The sequence below is a fragment of the Aristolochia californica genome, unplaced genomic scaffold (assembly GCF_029961685.1).
Source record: "Aristolochia californica isolate CCGP_79_NKW_82.1479 unplaced genomic scaffold, dmAriCali1.0.hap1 SCAF_8, whole genome shotgun sequence".
Classification (NCBI taxonomy): Eukaryota; Viridiplantae; Streptophyta; class Magnoliopsida; order Piperales; family Aristolochiaceae; genus Aristolochia; species Aristolochia californica.
This window is the reverse complement of record NW_027182279.1, coordinates 8846246-8865091: the sequence shown is the minus strand read 5'-3', so window position 1 is coordinate 8865091 and position 18846 is coordinate 8846246. Positions and strand designations below refer to the sequence as shown.

Genomic DNA, 18846 nt, shown 5'->3' with positions numbered 1-18846 from the left:
CACACTTGCCCCTAAGTCAAGAAGAGATTCCTGGATGGTATGTTCACCAATGACACATGAAATTGTGGGATATCTAGGATCTTTAACTTTAGGAGGAGTGTTGTGCTTCAGAATTGAGCTTACATTCTCAGTAAGAAAGACCTTTTTGTTAACATGTTGTTTTCTCTTCTGTGTATAAAGGTCTTTCAAAAATCGGGCATAGGCAGGGACTTGCCTAATAGCATCAAGAAGTAGAATGTTAACATGAACCTTACTGGACAGTTCCAATGTTTCATGCATGCTATCTCCTTTCCTAGGTGGGCCCAATAACCTCTGCGGATAAGGAGCTAGTGGGACTTGGTTAGGGATCTGCTTGGCTATTGGTGGAGAACTTGGAGGTTCTTCACTCAATGATGTGTCCCCATTGTCCTCCTTTGACTCCTTAGACTTAGTGGTCCCTACCCCATTGTTCAACTCATGACCACTCCTAAGGGTGGTTATGGCTTTGGCTTGCTCATGGTGGGGTTTGGAACTCAACCCACTCTCATGTGTGCTTTTGGGGTTAGGAATGGTTTGACTCGGGAGTCTATTTTGTGCTTGTTCACTCATGTGGCTGGCCAACTGACTCACTTGCATTTCAAGTTTAGCAATGGAGGACTGAGTATTCTGCATGAATAATTGAAGTGTATTCTCAAGTGAAGGTTTTTGTGGAATCAATGGTTGTTGAGTGAAGTGTGGGCGCGGAGCTTGGGGTTGAGTAAACCCTGGAGGACCCCCAACATGTGGGCCCTTGGACCATGAGAAATTTGGGTGCCTAGTCCAACCCGGATTATATGTTTCCGAAAAAGGATCTTTTCGGTTTGGTCTATGAAAATTCTGGACTGCATTCAAGTCCTCAATGAGCTCCGGGTAGGATGAACTAGATGGACACATTTGTGTGGGATGAGATGAACCAGAGCATATGGCACAGACAGTAGATGGGTTAGGAGCAGGTGAACTCTTGGACACCATAAGGGCATCAATTTTTCTAGTCAACCCCTCAATCTCGGCCATGAGCATGGGTGTTTCACTAACCTCGTAGAGATCCCCTCTTTTGGCTTCGTGGGATCTCCTATCAACATTAAATGGCGAACCCCATTGCTCAGATTGATCACTCAACGTTTCAAAGAAGTCCCACGCCTCACTAGCTCTCTTACCCATCAAACTCCCACCACTCGTTGCATCTACCATGGATCTAACCTGGGGTGTAAGTCCTTGATAAAAGTATTGCACTAAATGCCATTTCTCAAACCCATGATGCGGACACCTACGGATCAAATCCTTCCATTTCTCCCAAGCCTCATAAAAGTGTTCACCCTCCTGCTGCATAAAGTTGGAGATTTCTCTTCTGAGGGCTGTAGTTCTCTGAATGGGAAAGTACTAATGTGTCCCATGAAGTAATACTGCCCACCTCTAAGGAATTAAGCCAAGACTTGGCCTTATCCTTAAGTGAAAATGGAAAAAGTCTTAACTGGATAGAGTCATCTGAGAAATTCTGGAATTTGAAAGTTGCACAAATATCTAAGAATTCCTTGATGTGGTAATAAGGGTCCTCCTTCTCCAACCCATAGAATGTAGGGAGGAGTTGGATTACACCCGGTTTCAACTCATAACTGGTGGCAGTTGTGGGTGGCAATATAATGCAAGAAGGTGATGTGAAGTGGGATGGGATAGAATAATCCCTCTGGGCTCTACGGTCACCTGCTGCAGGTAACTGTAATGGTTCACCCTAATTGGCCATGGTAGCTCCTAACTTGACTTCGGGTATTTTCCTACAAATATGTTCTACCTCTTCAACAAAGGGAGCTAATGGTCCACCTAGGCAGCGGCGCCCGTGCATAAAAACACAAAAAGAAACAAAATGAACTATCAAATTAAGCTAATAAACTCACTACTGAAAATACAAACTAACTAGAAGAAATAAAAATAATTCCATACAAAATCACCAAGATAGAATTATGAAAGCAAAAAATAAAAAAAATAAAAAAAAATAAAATAAAATAAAATAAAAATAAATCTAACCTAAGACCATGGAGAATAAAGAAATACACTTAATACGTGCCTCCTCGGCGACGGCGCCAAAAACTTGATGTAAAAATTTAATTACCACAACTTTTATACCTCGCAAGCGTACAAATTGTTCATGTAATTTAGCGGGAAGTGAGGGTCATATCCACAGAGAGGACTGAATTTTGTGTATTCTTCAGTCAACTAGCCTAACCAAATATGATGAATTAATCTGAACTAAACACTAATTATATTCTAAATTATCAAGCAATCATCTAGTTAACTACTTGCACAATAGGAAACGTCAACTATGGATTTTACAGTGATTTGTGCCTCTCTCGAGCGCCACGTAACCACGGATCCGATTTCCCAATCCTTGCGTCTAGCCCCTCTCGGGCGCATAGAGTGAAAGACAGAAATCAGATTAAAATACCAAAATCCAACCTAAATTATAATCCTACCCTAACTAGCTAATTTAATCAAATATCCGGAAAAAAATATTCAATAAACATTAATTATAAAATCACATTTAATAAAATTCAAGACCTAAGTTCAAACTATAGAAAAATTAAAATTCAAAATGATGAATTACTCCCCTTCTCCTTCCTCTCGCTCGGGCAGCAGACTCGTTCTCACGGGTTCTGTAATTTCCCGAAATTGATGGCTTCAAGTAGCAAGAGTGAGTGGCCGAGGTAGAGACGATGCCGGCAACGAAGGATAGAAGCCGACGGACGGAGGTGACATCTGGCGAAGAATGAAACAAAGCTGAAGTCCTCTAACCGGCTCTCTTGAGTCTCAATCGGAGTCGAAATAGCTCCGGGAATGGTCGAAAATATGTAATCGACGCCGAAGGATGGTCGGAATACAGAATTGGCACTGGAGAAGCCCTCTCGGATCACCTCTCGGCCTGGCGAGCAGAAACTGGCACTGTCGAAATCACCACGACGGAGACTCTCTCGAGCTCTCCTCGGGTCTGTTCTTGGTTGGCGGACGGCGGTGGACGACAGTGGCGCGGCGAACGACGGTGGCAAAACTCCTCTCGTGTCTTCCCCTGTTTCGATCCCCCGGTGCTCTGGTTTGGTCGATTGCTCCTCCCCCTTCTCTCGATACTTTCTTTCCTTTTAATACAATTTTTGTTTTCTTTTAATATCATTTGCCCTAAAAAATCCCTATATTTCACTAAGGGCATTTTGGTAAATATCTCCTTCTCCATCAAAATTCTCCTGAAATTCCATAATTAAATCCATAAAAAAATATTTCAGGAAGAAATAAACCCTAAAAGCAATGAAAATATAATTCAGGAGAGAAAAATATGCAATATAGACAGTGATTAATACCAAATTCAATAAATAAACGTTACATTTGAAAACCGATAAATAACCACCTATAACACAATTATAAAGGTTATTCTATTATAATTAACCTAGTTCTCATGTCAGAATATGGCATCTATCAGCAGGCTATTACCAAAAATTTATTTAGAATTATGGTCCTTTGGCAGCACCTTTAACAAACCTCCTCAAAAAGAATTCCTTTCAGTGGACCGGGGAGGCCACATAGTCCGTTGATGCTCTTAAAGGTGCTCTTGCATCTACACTTGTTTTACAGCTTCCGCATTTTGAAGCCTTATTTGTGGTGGAATGCGACGCTTCTGGTGGGGGCATTGGGGCCATGTTACAACAGCACACACACCCCATTGCTTATTTCAGTCGACATATCATAAATTGGCTGCATATGAATGAGAGTTAATCGGGTTGGCCAAGGCGGTCCAACACTGGAGGCCTTACTTATGGGGTCGTTCTTTTCTCATCCGTACTGATCATTATAGTCTCAAGTTCTTACTTGAGCAGCGCCTCACTACTTCACCTCAGAAGCATTGGATCAATAAGTTGATGGGGTTCGATTTCTTGATTGAGTATCGTGCGAGGAGCTTAAACAAGGCAACAAATGCCTTGTCCATGTGTTTTGAACACCAGCAGCTCATATATGCAGTCAGCCAGCCTCGTTTTCTCATCCTCGACATAGTGCGGGATGCACATGTCACACTTCCAGCACTACAGGAGATGCACAGACAGATTACAGAGGGGAAGATGGATTCTAAGTGTTCAATACAGGATTCACTCATTTGTTATAAACAACATATTTACCTTCCTCCCACGTCCGAGTTGATTCAAGCCATTTTCCTGGCTTATCATGATTCGACCCATGAGGGGTTAAAGAAAACGTTGTTGCATCTTCGGGCATATTTCTATTGGCAGGCTATGAAGACTACCATTGCCACATATGTCTCCGCATGTCAGGTGTGTCAATGAAACAAAACCGAGCATTTGAGTCCCGCGGGACTTCTACAGCCTCTCACCCTTCCTACTCAGGTATGGGTAGATATTTCGATGGACTTTGTGGAGGGTCTTCCCCTTTTAGCCAGGAAATCAGTTTTGTTCGTGGTGGTGGATCGGTTCTCCAAGTATGGTCATTTTATTCTAATGGTGCATCCCTACACGGCAGCTTGAGTGGCCATACTTTCCTGGAGCATATTGTCCGATTACATGGCATCCTAGAATCTATTGTCAGTGATCGGGATGCAGTATTCACGAGTACTTTCTGGAGGAAACTTTTTTGACTGAGTGGCACAAAATTGAAATTTTTCGTTCGCATATCATCCTCAAACGGATGGCCAAACCGAGGTGGTTAATCGAAGCATCAAAATGTATCTTAGGTGCTTTGTTGGAGATCGACCGAAACAATGGGTTCAGTAGCTACCATGGGCAGAATACTGTTACAACACTTTGTTCCACTCGGCCTTGCAGTCATCTCATTTCTGGATTCTTTGTGGGAGGGATCCCCCACGGCTTCTCTCTTATACCTGAGGCTCCACCCGCATGGACACCATTGATGAGGCACTAATGGATCGTGATTAGGTGTTAAAGACTATTACAGACCTTCTACAGTGGGCTCGAGACCGGATGTCGAGTGCATACAACAAGGGACACAGGGATGTTTCTTACGAGGTAGTGGACTATGTTTGGGTACGCCTACGATAGTACCGGCAGCAGTCCATTGCAGGGCCGTCGCGCCATAGGCTCTCCCCCAGGTACTTTGGGCCTTTTGCCATTATTCAGAGCATAGGGCAGGTGGCCTATCAACTACAACTGACTGACACGGCAAAACTGCATGATGTGTTTCATGTCTCACTCTTGAAACCACACAAGGGGGTGCCACCTACTTCCCCTCCATTCCTTCCTCCAGTTGACAAGGGCCACGTCATGCTGACACCCTACGCGGTGTTATGGGCTCATTTGACCGATGATCAGTGGGACATTCTCGTGTAGTGGACCACTACAGACCTAGAGGCAGCTACATGGGAGCGGTTAGAGACCTTCAAATAGGTCTATCCAGCTTACGAGCTTGAGGACAAGATCTTTCTCCAAGGGGAGGTAGATGTTATGGACTCAATAGCACACCGAGTCATCAGAGGAGGAGACAATGCCTCACTGAGTCATTTAATTTAACTTTCATTTTTTATGTTGCTTTTAGTTAAATTTTCATTGATTATGTAATAAGCTTGGACGTAGGGGTATAGCTGGGATTTATAGCCCTAAACTATCATGGCGTGAAATACCCTATTTAAGGGTTAAAGAAAGAGAAATAAAGTAAGTCTGGAATTAGGTTAATTTAGAGTAGAGAGATCCCTGCTCGAGCTCCTATCTTTGGGTCCTTGACGTGCATTGTTCTTGTGGTGACGTTGGGGGAGACCTGGTGTGATCGTGAGAGAAGAGAGGAGAGTTAATCTCTCTTTTCCAAGCAAGAAGAAGAACCCTACCTCTTTCACGGAAATCAGGAAGAGGGGAAGGGCCTTGCTGCAAGAAGGAGACTTTCGGATTGCTAGACTGGAGTGCAATTCAAGAGGTCATTCTAAACCCCTTTCGGAGTATAGAAGGGTTAGGGTGTTAATTCTTTTACGTGCATGATCATGTTATGCACGCAATAACATTATTATTTTAGTTATTTTTCTTTAATTTACTTTATTTTATTTCAGTTTTAGGTCACAAGGGATTTTTTGAATTATTTATTCATAGGGATATTTATGGAATATTTTATTCATAGGGATATTTTTGTAATATTTTATTAAACCCTAACAGGGTGAACCCTATTTAAGGGGTAAGAGTAATAAGAAGGACAAGCATTGAGTATTGAAGTTAATTTAGAGTAAGCTTTGAGTAAATAGGTCAGATTCTCCCTTTGAGATCCAGGTCGAGCTTCCTTCAAAGCTCAATCATCTCATTCCTATTCATCATCATCGTCTTCTTCACGTGTCAGATCTGGGACCATAACAACTGGTATCAGAGTAGGAACACAATGGGCTATTCATTTTCCCCAAAAGGATGGATTATTCTGGATGTGGTATGCGATTGAATGGAAAAGGTATGCAAAGATATGGGAGAAATACGCATATCGTATGAATCTTCCATTGAAATTGTTGCAATTGAAGTTTCTAAAATTAAGAGGGATCTCGCTCAAGATGCTGGCTCGGACAGGCAGGAGAAGCAAGCAATTGGAGACCTCTCTGTATCTCCAGCGGTGGCGACCTTCGAATTTTGGGATTCAGAAATTCCGAAACGGAAGGGTATACAACACACCCTTCGTCAAAAAATCCAGAATGGGGTTTGGCATCAAATCCTTTGCCAATGGACGCCATACGTCTTTCTAAACTGAAGACGCAGGGAAATCCAAAGCCAAACAGCGGGGAGGTAATACAAATCCGAATAAGGGAAATTCCAAAATCGTCGGCACTGGACGATTTGGGGGCGACCTCAATTCCGAAATTGGGGACAAGGAAAATCTCCGAGCAGGAACGTCACGCACAAAAATCCCGAGCAGGGCAATGGGACCCAGAAATTCCGAACTCAAACAACTTTTGCTCATGGCAAGCAAATCTTTCAACGATTGTTCCAACCAGGAAACAAGCAGCGAAGCCCCAAAGGGCTGCCCTTCGCCATCGAACACAGAGGAGGCTCTGTCGGAAACATGTCCTGTGGGATGTGACTTCCGGCCACAACCTTCCACTCGCAATCCACTTCTCGGCAAACCAGAGCCTACCCAAGTTCCAAATTGAGGGGGGTAAGTGTCTCATAATTTTTTTTTGAGGGGCTTTGTTTTTTTGTGGATGAGCACAGTACTTGTGCGAATGCGAGTGGTCCAATTGACGTTGTGGGGTTTAAATTTCTAGATCCCGTGTATGCTGTTCGGCCACGAAATTTTTGTTGGAGGTTGTTTTCTTTCTATACGGCTGAGACTAGCAGCCTTGTGCCTCTTTCAATTTCTGTTGCACGCAGGGATGCAAGACCTATTTCATATTCTTTGCTGAAGGGAGGTAGAATTCTTTTGGGTAGTCAATTTGACAACGGGGTGCTGACATTTTGTTTGTGGAGGAATTATATCCATTTTCTGGGACGAATTATTTAGTTGTGGATATACACTGCATCAGAGTGGCTGGTTTTGGTCATTGTTCCAGCAGTAACAGTCCCTTTAAAACTAGTGTGTTAATTTTTTTGGATGAATTGTATGATGCTCGTCCACTATTAGTCAAAATTATTCAACTAGTGCCTGTTGGTGATAAACTTTTGTTGGGTATCCAGAGCAGGGTTGACTTAATTCTGTGGATGAATTGTTTTTCTATTGATGGGACCAGCAATAGTGAGTTTGTTCTGGATCTACATGACAATGTTGGGTTTAATTCTTGGCTGCATCAAATGCCTGGTATGGTGCTTAGAACAGACAATGGGATGTTAACGAAATGTAAAACTTCACCACTTTGATAGTGGACATGATGAAGCAGGAACAACTGTTCGCTTCACAAGGAGGTCCCATCATTCTCGTTCAGATTGAGAATGAATACAGAAACGTTCAGACATACTACGGAGAAGTTGGGAAGAAGAATCTTCAGTGGTGTGCATCCATGGCTGACTCATTCGATATAAGCATCCCATGGATTATGTGCCAGCAAGCAGATGCTCCTGTTCCAATGATCAACGCTTGCAATGGATGGTATTGTGACAACTTCACTCCGAAGATGTGAATTAAGAAGTGGACTGGCTGGTTCAAGGCTTGGGGAGAGCATGACCCACACAGGAGGGCGGCATATGTGGCCTTCATTGTGGTAAGGTTCTTCCAGACTGGTGGAATCTTCCAAAACTATTACATGTACCATGGTGGCACAAAATTTGGGCGAATAGTAGGAGGTCCATATATCTCCACATCCTATGACTATGATGCACACCTTGATGAATACAGTCACTTGAATCAGCCTATATGGGGTCACTTGAAGGAACTTCATGCAGTCATTCCGTCTAGGGAGAGAGTTCTCACTCACGGTGATAATGTAACCACTGACATGGGCAATGGAGTTGCTGCCACTGTGTCCACTGAAGAAGGTCTTTTGTGGCTTTCTTGTGCAATGTGAACACAACAACTGATGCCACCATCACTTTCCATGGAAACCAATACTTGGTACCTGCATGGTCTGTTAGCATTTTGCCCGATTGCTCCGCAGAAGTATACAACACAGCAAAGGTAAGCACTCCGACTTCAGTGAAGGTCAAGCAGCCTACCATGGCAATGGATCAGCCTGAGCAATTGAGGTGGGTGTGGAGACCTGAACGTCTAGCTGAGGTTCGTAAAGGCTGGGCTGGCCATGATTCTTTCATAGCCTCTCGTCTCATTGACCAAATCACAGTCACCGGAGATGTCAGTGACTATTTTTGGTACATGACTCATGTGTGGATTGATAAGAGCAATCCAATCTTCAACAACGAAGTGACACTGAGGGTGACCTCTAGTGGACATGTCTTGCATGCATTCTTCAATGGAAAATTTGTTGGCTCTCAATATGGACTTGCGTATGGAAAATACGATTTTGTTTTCAAGGCCCCAAATGTTAGTGCTGGGAATGGCATGTCGGGAGGTGAGCTTGGAAGAATTCCTGCACGGGCAAGGAAGGAGAAAGGTCTGAAGGGTTCTTTTGCAAATGTTGCTGCAACTCCCATGGAAGTTTCTCCAGCACTATCTGCAAAGAAGAGTAAGAGGGAAGCAGAGGCAGCACTTGAGAAATAGGTTACTGCCAAAAAGAATAAACGAGAAGTAGAGGCTACAATTCAGGTGCAGAAGGGTAGCAAGAAAGGAAAACCTGTTTTTGAAGTTGTGCCTAAAACGAAGCAAGAGACAAGCAGCTTAGAGGATAGTTCGTCTGAATACGAAGAAGAGGAGGTTGTTTCTAAAGCTGCTGTTCTTTCAAAGAAACCATCCTCTGTTGTCTCAAAAATGGATCTGCTGAAAACTTGAAGAACACAAAACCAGCTAGCAGCTCTGAATCTGAGAGTGATTCTGGTGATGATGAAGTTCCAGCATCTAAGATCAGTAAGCCAGCAGCTAAGGCTAGGGGGTCTATTACTGTTTCTTGGTGCAGCAACTAGAGCAGGTCAGTGCTGCTGCATCTACTCCTTCCCAAGGGGCTGGTCTGGATGTTGTTGCTGCGATGCTGGCAATGGGTAGGAAGTGCAACTTTGCCAATAGGGGCGGGGGCCGCCGTGAGGGGCTCTTTCACACCAGTCTAGGACTGAGGGAGGGCAGCGTTGCTGTTGGGCAAGATGTAGTGACATTTGACACGCTTTTCTACAGTTGAAAAAAAAATCTTTCTCTAGGTGGCTGCTTCAGTTTTTGGGCGTCCAGAGGGCAACCATAGCGCTCGCGGATGCTACTTGGGCACAGGTGGAGATGTCGGCATATAGACCCTTCTTTCGAGCTTGAGGACAAGCTCGTTCTTCCATGGCGTTTAATGTTATGCATGCAATAACATTATTATTTTAGTTGTTTTTCTTTAATTTACTTTATTTTATTTCAATTTTAGGTCCAAAAATCTATGTTATAACTGCGATGAGCAGTATCGGGTTGGACACCAATGTAAATGATTGTTTGGGCTCGAGGTGAAGGATTCAAAGGATCCAGAGGAGCCAGAGGATATTATTGAGGAGGAACCACCAGAGATATCCTTGCATGCTATTACGGGGCAGAAATCGCCTACTACAATGCAAGTCCGAGCTCATGTTATCGACCGAGAACTGGTGGGACTAGTCGACCCGGGGAGTACACACAATTTTTTGAGTTTGATAGCCGCACAACATCTCCAGCTCCAGATACACACTCATCCGACAACCACCGTCTCAGTGGCCAATAGAGAGAAGGTCCCTAGCTATGGGATTAGTAAGGTGATAACTTTTTCCATTGGATTTAATTCATTTAATGCGGAATTTTTTGTTATTCCCCTAGCGGGATTTGATATGGTATTAGGCATTAAATGGTTACAAACGTTGGGGCCCATTCTGTGGGACTTTTCGGCTTTAACCATGAGCTTTGATTTGGCCGAAAGTCGGGTGCTCTTACAGGGCTGTCAGGTGGACAGGGCCCACCGCATGTACACTTTGCAGACACAGGATCAGCCTGACAGTACTAGTGATGGTCTGGTTGAGGAGTTCTTTGACCTCTTCCAGGAGCCTTCTGGGTTGCCTCCCATGAGGCACTGTGACCATAGGATCTGTCTGAAACCAGGTTCTGAGGGAGTGGTCGTGCGACCATACCGTTACCCACACCTTCAAAAGGACGAGATAGAGCATCACTGCCATGAGATGTTGAAACAGGGTCTTATTCACCCTAGCCGCTCCCCGTTCTCTTCACCCGTCTTACTTGTGAAGAAACATGATGGGACATGGAGGTTCTGCGTGGATTATCGGGAGTTGAACGTGCAGACAGTAAAAGACAAGTTCCCAATTCCGGAAGTGGATAAGCTTCTGGATGAGTTACATGGGTCGTGGTTATTCACTAAACTCGACCTCCATTCGAGATACCATCAGGTCCAGATACACCCCTCTGATATCGAGAAGACAACATTCCGCACGCACCATGGCCACTTTGAGTTCGTCATCATGCCGTTCGGGTTATCCAATGCACCCTCCACTTTTCAAGCTTTGATGAATGAGGTATTTAGCCCCTATCTTCGAAAATATTGTCTTGTATTTTTTTATCATATTTTGATATATAAGAAGTCGATTGAGGAGCACTTGGCACACGTGAGGATTGTTTTCGACTTGTTAAGAGCACACCAGCTCTATTTAAAAGATTCTAAGCATGCTTTTGCAGCTTCACATGTGGGGTCTCTGGGACACATTATCTCACATGAGGGGGTTACGGTGGATCCCGAGAAGATCCGAGCTATTCACGAGTGGCCGCAGCCACTGTCGTGTTCTGCATTATGGGGTTTTTTGGGTCTTGTGGGCTTCTACCGCAAATTTATTCAGAACTATGGCCCAGTGGCAGCACCATTGACGAGTTTACTCAAGAAAAATTCCTTTATTTGGAATGAGGGGGCCACCACATCGTTTGTGGCACTCAAAGCTGACCTCGCATCTGTGCCAGTATTACAGCTTCCCAACTTTGACGAATTGTTCGTGGTAGAGTGCGACTCTTTGGGCGTGGGTATTGGTGCCGTTTTACAGCAGCTGGGCCATCCTATTGCGTATTTTAGCAGACAGTTGACAGACCGTCATCACAAGCTGGCAGCCTATGAGCGCGAATTGATTAGGTTGGCCAAAGCGGTCCAACATTGGAGGCCTTATCTCTGGGGCCAAGCTTTTCTCCTACGCACGGATCACTATAGCTTTAAATTCCTACTAGAACAACGTTTGACGACATCGCCACAACAGCACTGGATCAGTAAGTTTTTGGGTGTTGACTTCTCGATGGAGTATCATGCGGGAAGATTAAATAAGGTGGCAGATGCCTTGTCACGGTGTTTTGAAGATCAGTAGTTGGTCTATTCTATCAGCCAACTGAGATTTCTCATTCTGTACTTGGTGCGAGACGCACATGCCAATAACCCTGCACTACAGGAACTGCATCAGAAGATCGCAGAAGGGACAATGAATTTGAAGTGGTCCATCAAGGATTCACTTATTTATTACAAGTAACGGATTTTCCTTCCACCTGAGTCCGAGTTGATTCCAGCTATTCTCTCGGCCTACCATGACAGTACACACGAGGGGATCCAGAAGACCTTGCACAGAATTTAAGTTGATTTTTACTGGCAAGCCATGAAACCCTCTATTGCGACTTATGTGGGCGACTGTCAGGTATGCCAGCTCAACAAAGCCAAGCACTTGAGTCCAGCCGGTCTTCTCCAGCCTTTGGCCCTTCCAACGTAGGTTTGGGCCGACATTTCAATGGATTTTGTGGAAGGCCTACCCTTGTCTGCCGGCAAATCCGTACTTTTTGTAGTGGTTGATAGATTCTCCAAGTACGGGCATTTTATACCGATGGCTCATCCTCATACAGCAACATGGGTTGCTCAAACTTTCTTGGAGCAGATAGTCCGCTTACATGGCATTCCAGAATCCATTATGAGTGACAGAGATGCAGTTTTCACGAGCACCTTTTGGCGGGAACTGTTTCGCTTGAGTAGGACAAAATTGAAGTTCTCCTCCATCTTCTTGGAGCAGATAGTCCGCTTACATGGCATTCCAGAATCCATTATGAGTGACAGAGATGCAGTTTTCACGAGCACCTTTTGGCAGGAACTGTTTCGCTTGAGTAGGACAAAATTGAAGTTCTCCTCTGTCTATCATCCACAGACAGACAGGCAGACTGAGGTGGTGAACCGCACCATCGAGATGGTGCTTGGTGGGGGATCATCTGCGACAATGGGTTCAATGGCTTCTGTGGGCTAAATAATATTACAACACTTCATTCCACTCTGCCTTGCAATCCACTCCTTTCCTGGTTATATATGGCCGGGATCCACCTCGCCTTCTCTCGTACAACCCAGGGTCCACCTGCATGGACGCGATTGATCAGGCACTCATAGACCGGGATCTGCTGCTACAGAATATCACAGAACGGCTACGACGTGCCTAAGCTCGAATGAAGGATGTATACGACAAAGGCCACTGTGAGGTCTCTTTTGAGGTTGGGGAGTATGTGTGGCTACGCCTCCAGCCCTACCGTCAGCAGTCTCTTGCGGGACCTCCACGTCATAAGTTCTCTCCCTAATTTTTTGGGCTGTTTCCCATTCTTCGACGCGTGGGACCAGTCGCCTATCAACTCAAATTACAGAACACAACCAAAATTCATGATGTGTTTCATGTTTCTCTTTTGAAGCGGCATTCCGGAGCACAACCTACATCCACTCCATTCCTACCACCGGTTGATAATGGTGAGGTTATTCTTAACCCAGCTACAATGTTATGCGCGCGGCTGACCAATGACCATTGGGAGATTCTCATTCAGTGGACAGACACTGACCCTGATGCTGCAACATGGTAACGTGTGGACATCTTCAAACAAATCTACCCAGCTTTTGAGCTTGAGGACAAGCTCTTTCTCCATGGGGAGGTAGATGTTGTGGACTCAATAGCACACCGAGTCACACAACGAAGAAGGCAACAACAACTCACTCAATAGGATTTAATTCTTATATTTCTTTGAGTAGGATTTATTTCTTATATTATTTTAAGTAAGAGTTATTTCTAATTACTTTATATGTAAGGGCATTATGGGGAATTATTGTAACCCTAACCCTAAAACTCCTTGACGTGACCTATTTAAGGGAAAGGTATGAATGAAATAGGTAAGCTTTGAGATTTTAGAATAAACTAGTCTAAACAGGTTGAGATCACCTCTTGATCTCGAGTTTAGGGTTTACTCCAAAAATCCAACCTATCCTTCACCCCCATTGCCATCCATCTTCACCCAAATTCATCCCTCATCATCCATACTAAGAAAAGGAGCTTCCTGCCCCTTTTCTGAGCTCAAAGAGAGGGTTTGCCCTCTTCATCAACGTCAGCCACCATCAAGGGTTCTAACCCTCTTGACGAGCAGCAAGGTGGAGAATTTTCTTGTCCTTCACGTGAAGGAGTTTAATTGCTGCTCCTAGCACCAGCAAGGGAAGAGAGGAGAATAATCCATTCACTTGGGCCAAGGCTTACTACCAACCAAGTGTTGCATCCCTTGACATGCTACAACCAAATCAGGTTTGAAACCCTGATTTCCGTGAGCAAGGAAAGGTATTCTTCCTTACTTTATTCTGGTCAACATTGGGTGGATTAAATTCATATATCTAGCTATATACATATTGCATTCATCAAGAGGCTTGTCCACGTGAGAGAAAACCAGCAAGGAAAAGTTTTTTTCACCCTCATACCGAGTCTAGCAACTCGGTACTAGTGCTAGATTCACAAATCCCACGCCGTGTTACTCGATCCATGACCCGGGACCATAATAATTTATTGATGACTTCACTTGTACCACTTGGTTATTTCTATTTAAGGAGTGTTATGAGATACCATTGATTTTTAAGACTTTTCAAGCTATGGTACTCACTCAGTTTGGTTAGAAAATAAAAATACTTCGGTTTGATAATGCCAAAGAATACATTTCCAAAGACCTTGACTCTTTTTGTCAAGAAAATGACATTATCCATTGAACATCTTGTGCCTACACTCCTCAACAAAATGGTGTGGCCGAACTGAAAAATTGTCATATTCATGAGGTAGCTCGAGGTTTATTATATGCCATGAAAATTTTATACTTTTATTGGTCTCATGCAGTCCTTACCGCATGATTTCTTATAAATCATCTACCATCTTCTGTTCTTGGTAATAAATCTCCTTACTCTATTGAGTGGTTTTTTTGAAAAAATTATAATTTAGCATTGATGATATATTCACATATACCGAGTTGTTTGAAGAAGTGCTACTTGGTGTTATAAGAAGTTTTTTGAAGAAAAGCCTATCATGGCTGATGATAATATGAATATCAAAGGTGATATACTGAGAATCACCACCATACTCTTACGTGGGGTATCAAACTTTATGAGTTGGTCCACAGTTTGGAGGTTTCTAATAACCAAAGACCTACTAGGTCACATCACTACCCAAGGACCATCTGTTGATGAAGAATATATTTTTTATATGAAATGGATGAAGCATGATACTTTGGTTATTGGTTGGCTAATAAATAGAGTGGAAGAACATGTCTCTAGTAATGTTATTCATCTTGGCACTTATAAACAAATTTGGGATACATGTACTAAACTATATTCATGCCCTAATACACTGCATAGACCCTATGATATTCTCCATTGAATGTTGAATACTAAACAAGTAGAAGTTAGCTCAGCCCTCCGCCACTGATATTTCTATCCAAGATAAACAAAAGGAGGCACTCATTACTGCTATTTGTCTTGCCAATGTTAAACCTCATCTTGAGATTGCCAAGAGTCAACTGTTAAGTGCTTCTGTTGTCCCAAAGTTTGTTGATGTGTGTGCAACATTACTTCGTATACCAGACACTTCTTCCCCCACTACTGATGTGTCATCCACTATGTATTCTGATCATAGAGGATCATCCTCTGACCGCGGCCAAGGCCAAGGAAGAGGTTATAGAGGGGGCCGAGGAAGTGGCGGAAGGACTAGTACTAGCAGAACATATGATATTAAATGTACTCATTGCAAATTTCTTGGCCACACTATAGACCAGTGCCGCTACAGGGCATGCACTTACTGTGGTAGATATGGTGACTATAAAGAAATATGCTATAAAGCCAATGACAAGTCAGAATCAACACGGGCTAATCAAGCCCTTATTACTGATGCACAAGACGACCATCCCACAACATCAGCCGCACAGAAGATTATTACTGATGAAGAATATGAACTATTTCAGAAAATGAAGATCATGCTAGGGTCTTCTCCTAGTCCCTCTGCAACTACTGCTGCCACTACTGCTTCAGGTATACTATCTGCCTCATCTTCATCCTCGATAATTGATGCAGGAGCCACTGAGCATCTTACATGTAACAAAACTTTATTACATTCTTTATCTCCGAGTCTTTCACACAAGTTTGTTACCATAGTTGGCGGTTCTCAAACAAAAGTTCAAGGAAATGGTTCCACTTCTGTCACCTCACTTTCGCTCACTGATATTCTTTTTGTTCCTTCTTTTCCTTTAAACTTACTCTCTGTGAGTCAACTTAAAAAATATTTTAATTTCTCGGTTACCTTCTCACCTTCTTCATGTGCTTTTTAGGATCTTATAATGAAGCAGGTGATTGGTGGACAACATGAACAAGGGGGCCTCTACTACTTCGACGTGCCAAAGATCAACATGGTGTCTATGTTAGGTTCTTCCCTTGCCATGGATCGAGTCACCCATCTTTCCTCTCTTCCCTCCATGGATGATCTTGATGTTGGAAGAGAATTCTTGTTTCTGGAATGAGTAATGGTGGAAGTCAATTAGAATGAAGGAGCTTTGGAGGAAGCTCAACCTTGGACCTCAAAGGGAGAATCCGACCTAGACCTCTGAGAGAGAATCTGACCTGTAAAATATAATTTTCTCAATACTTTCCTCTCTTCTCCTTCACGTCCCCCTAAATAGGGTTGAGGACGAAAATACAAAGATGACCCATAGGTCAAGTGGTTGACGCCATATTACACTGAACCAACCAAAAGTAAACCAAACCAAATAAAGTAAACCAAATCGAATTGAAATTACATGAAAATTAAATTGACATAATTTAATTCCTATGCCTATGATAACTCGTGATGCTATGGAGTCCATAACATCACTCCCTCCCCCCTGGAGAAAGAGCTTGTCCTCAAGCTCAAAGTATGGGTAGAGGGTGCGAAACTCCGTTAATGGCTCCCATGTCATGTCACTGGGGTCAGCATCTGCCCATTGCACTAAGATCTCCCAATCACCCTGAATACGGCAAGTTTGTAATACCTGTACTGGGGTAGAAAGTACACGTCCCTCATGGAGTGGGGGCAGCGGGGTGTGCAGCAAAGGCGAATCACCTTGGAAGGCCTTTAATTGTGAGACATGAAAGACGTTGTGAATTCTGGCCTCTGGCTGAAGCTGCAATCTATAGGCCACTGTCCCAATGCAGTCCATCACCTGAAAGGGACCATAATATTTAGGAGAGAGCTTGTGATGTTTGGAGGCTGTCAACGACAGCTGCCTGTAGTGTTGGAGACGCAACCAAACATAATCTCCAGGCGAAAAGAAGACTTCCCGGTGCTTCTTGTCATAATATTTTTTCATAGAATGTTGTGCCTCCTGTAGATGAGTGTGCACATCAGTGATGAATGTGTCTCTTTCAGCTAATGCTTGGTCCAAAGTGGTCACTTTAAAGGCCCCTAGTTCATAGGCTAAAAGACGGGGAGGTTCTCTACCATATACCACCTTGAATGGGGTTGTGCCGAGTGCGCTGTGGTAGGAGGTGTAGTAACAGAACTCAGCCCAGGCGAGCCACTTAACCCACCTCTTTGGTGAGACCCCCACGAAACAATGGAGATACATTTCAATGGTTCTGTTGACGACCTCTGTCTGACCATTAGTCTACGGATGGTAGGCTGAAGAAAAGGCTAACGTTGTGCCTTGTAATTTGAAGAATTCTTTCCAGAAGGTACTTGTAAAGATTGCATCCCTATCACTGGTAATTGAATTAGGCATACCATGTAAGCGGACAATGTTATCCATAAAAAGTTGAGCGACCTGAGTTGCAGTGTAAGAATGCGCCAGAGGAATGAAATGCCCATACTTAGAGAAACGATCCACCACTACAAGGATAACAGATTTACCCGACCAAGAGGGAAGTCCATCTATGAAGTCCATAGAAATATCAGACCAGACTTGTGATGCAAGCTGATGTGGTTGGAGCAACCCAGCTGGACTTAATGTTTCAGCTTTATTCCGTTGACAAGTCTGACAAGTCACCACATAATCAGCTATACTGCGCTTCATGCCCCTCCAATAAAATTCCCTACTGATCCGGAAATATGTTTTTTGTCGGCCCTCATCTGTACTGTCATGGAAGGAGGCTAAAATGCTGTTAATCAGAGGGGAGATGTGGTGTAGAAAAATTCTTTTTTTTTAGAGGATGAGATTGTCCTGAATCCTCCAATTGTTTGCCGCTGTCCCCTGCTGGATGTCCTGGTATAAGGAGATAATATCCGGGTACTGTTGTGCCTCTTCCCGTATAGAATCCAACAAGAGAGCTCTGGGCTAACTAATGGCATTTAATTGCGGCTCTGGAATGTCCCGGTGAGATAATGCATCAGCCCCTACATTCAAACTTCCCGGTTTATACTCGATAGAAAAGTCAAACCCCATAAGCTTACTTAACCAATGCTATTGTGGTGAAGTAGTGAGATGCTGCTCAAGAAGATACTTGAGGCTGCAATGATCAGTGCAAATCAAAAAAGAACGTCCCCATAGATAAGGGCACCAATGTTGTATAGCTTTTGCCAATCCGATCAATTCCCTCTCATAAGCTGCCAACTTGTGGTGGTGTTGGCCCAGTTGACGGCTAAAATAAGCAATCGGGTGGCCCTGTTGGTGCAACACTATGCCAATACCGCCCCCCAAAGCATCACATTCCACTACAAATGACTCATCAAAGTCGGGGAACTACAAAAATGGGGCTGATGATAAGGCGTCTTTCAATTGCTGAAAGGAATGAGTTACTGTCTCTGACCAAGAAAAAGCATTTTTCTTGAGATTGTTGAGCAGAGCTGCAAGCTGGCCATAGCTACGAATAAATTTTCTATAATATCCAGCTAGGCCCAAAAATCCTCTTAAGGCTGAAATAGATGTAGGAATAGGCCAATCTGTGACCGCCTGTATCTTACTCTGGTCTACCTTCACCCCCGCTGCTGAAATAACGTGGCCCAAGTATGCCACTTCTGATGTACCCATAGAACATTTTGACCGATTTAA

At 43.7% G+C, this 18846-nt stretch overlaps 1 non-coding gene and 1 pseudogene across 1 annotated transcript; both read left to right on the top strand.

The window, feature by feature from the left end:
• Positions 1-1267: 1267 nt before the first annotated feature.
• Positions 1268-1374, top strand: LOC137939585 (small nucleolar RNA R71). The gene has a single exon (XR_011109967.1). It is a non-coding gene; the product is annotated as a small nucleolar RNA R71 (small nucleolar RNA).
• Positions 1375-7685: 6311 nt separating this feature from the next.
• LOC137938278 (beta-galactosidase 15-like) lies at positions 7686-9135 on the top strand (annotated as a pseudogene).
• The last annotated feature ends 9711 nt before the right edge of the window (positions 9136-18846 follow it).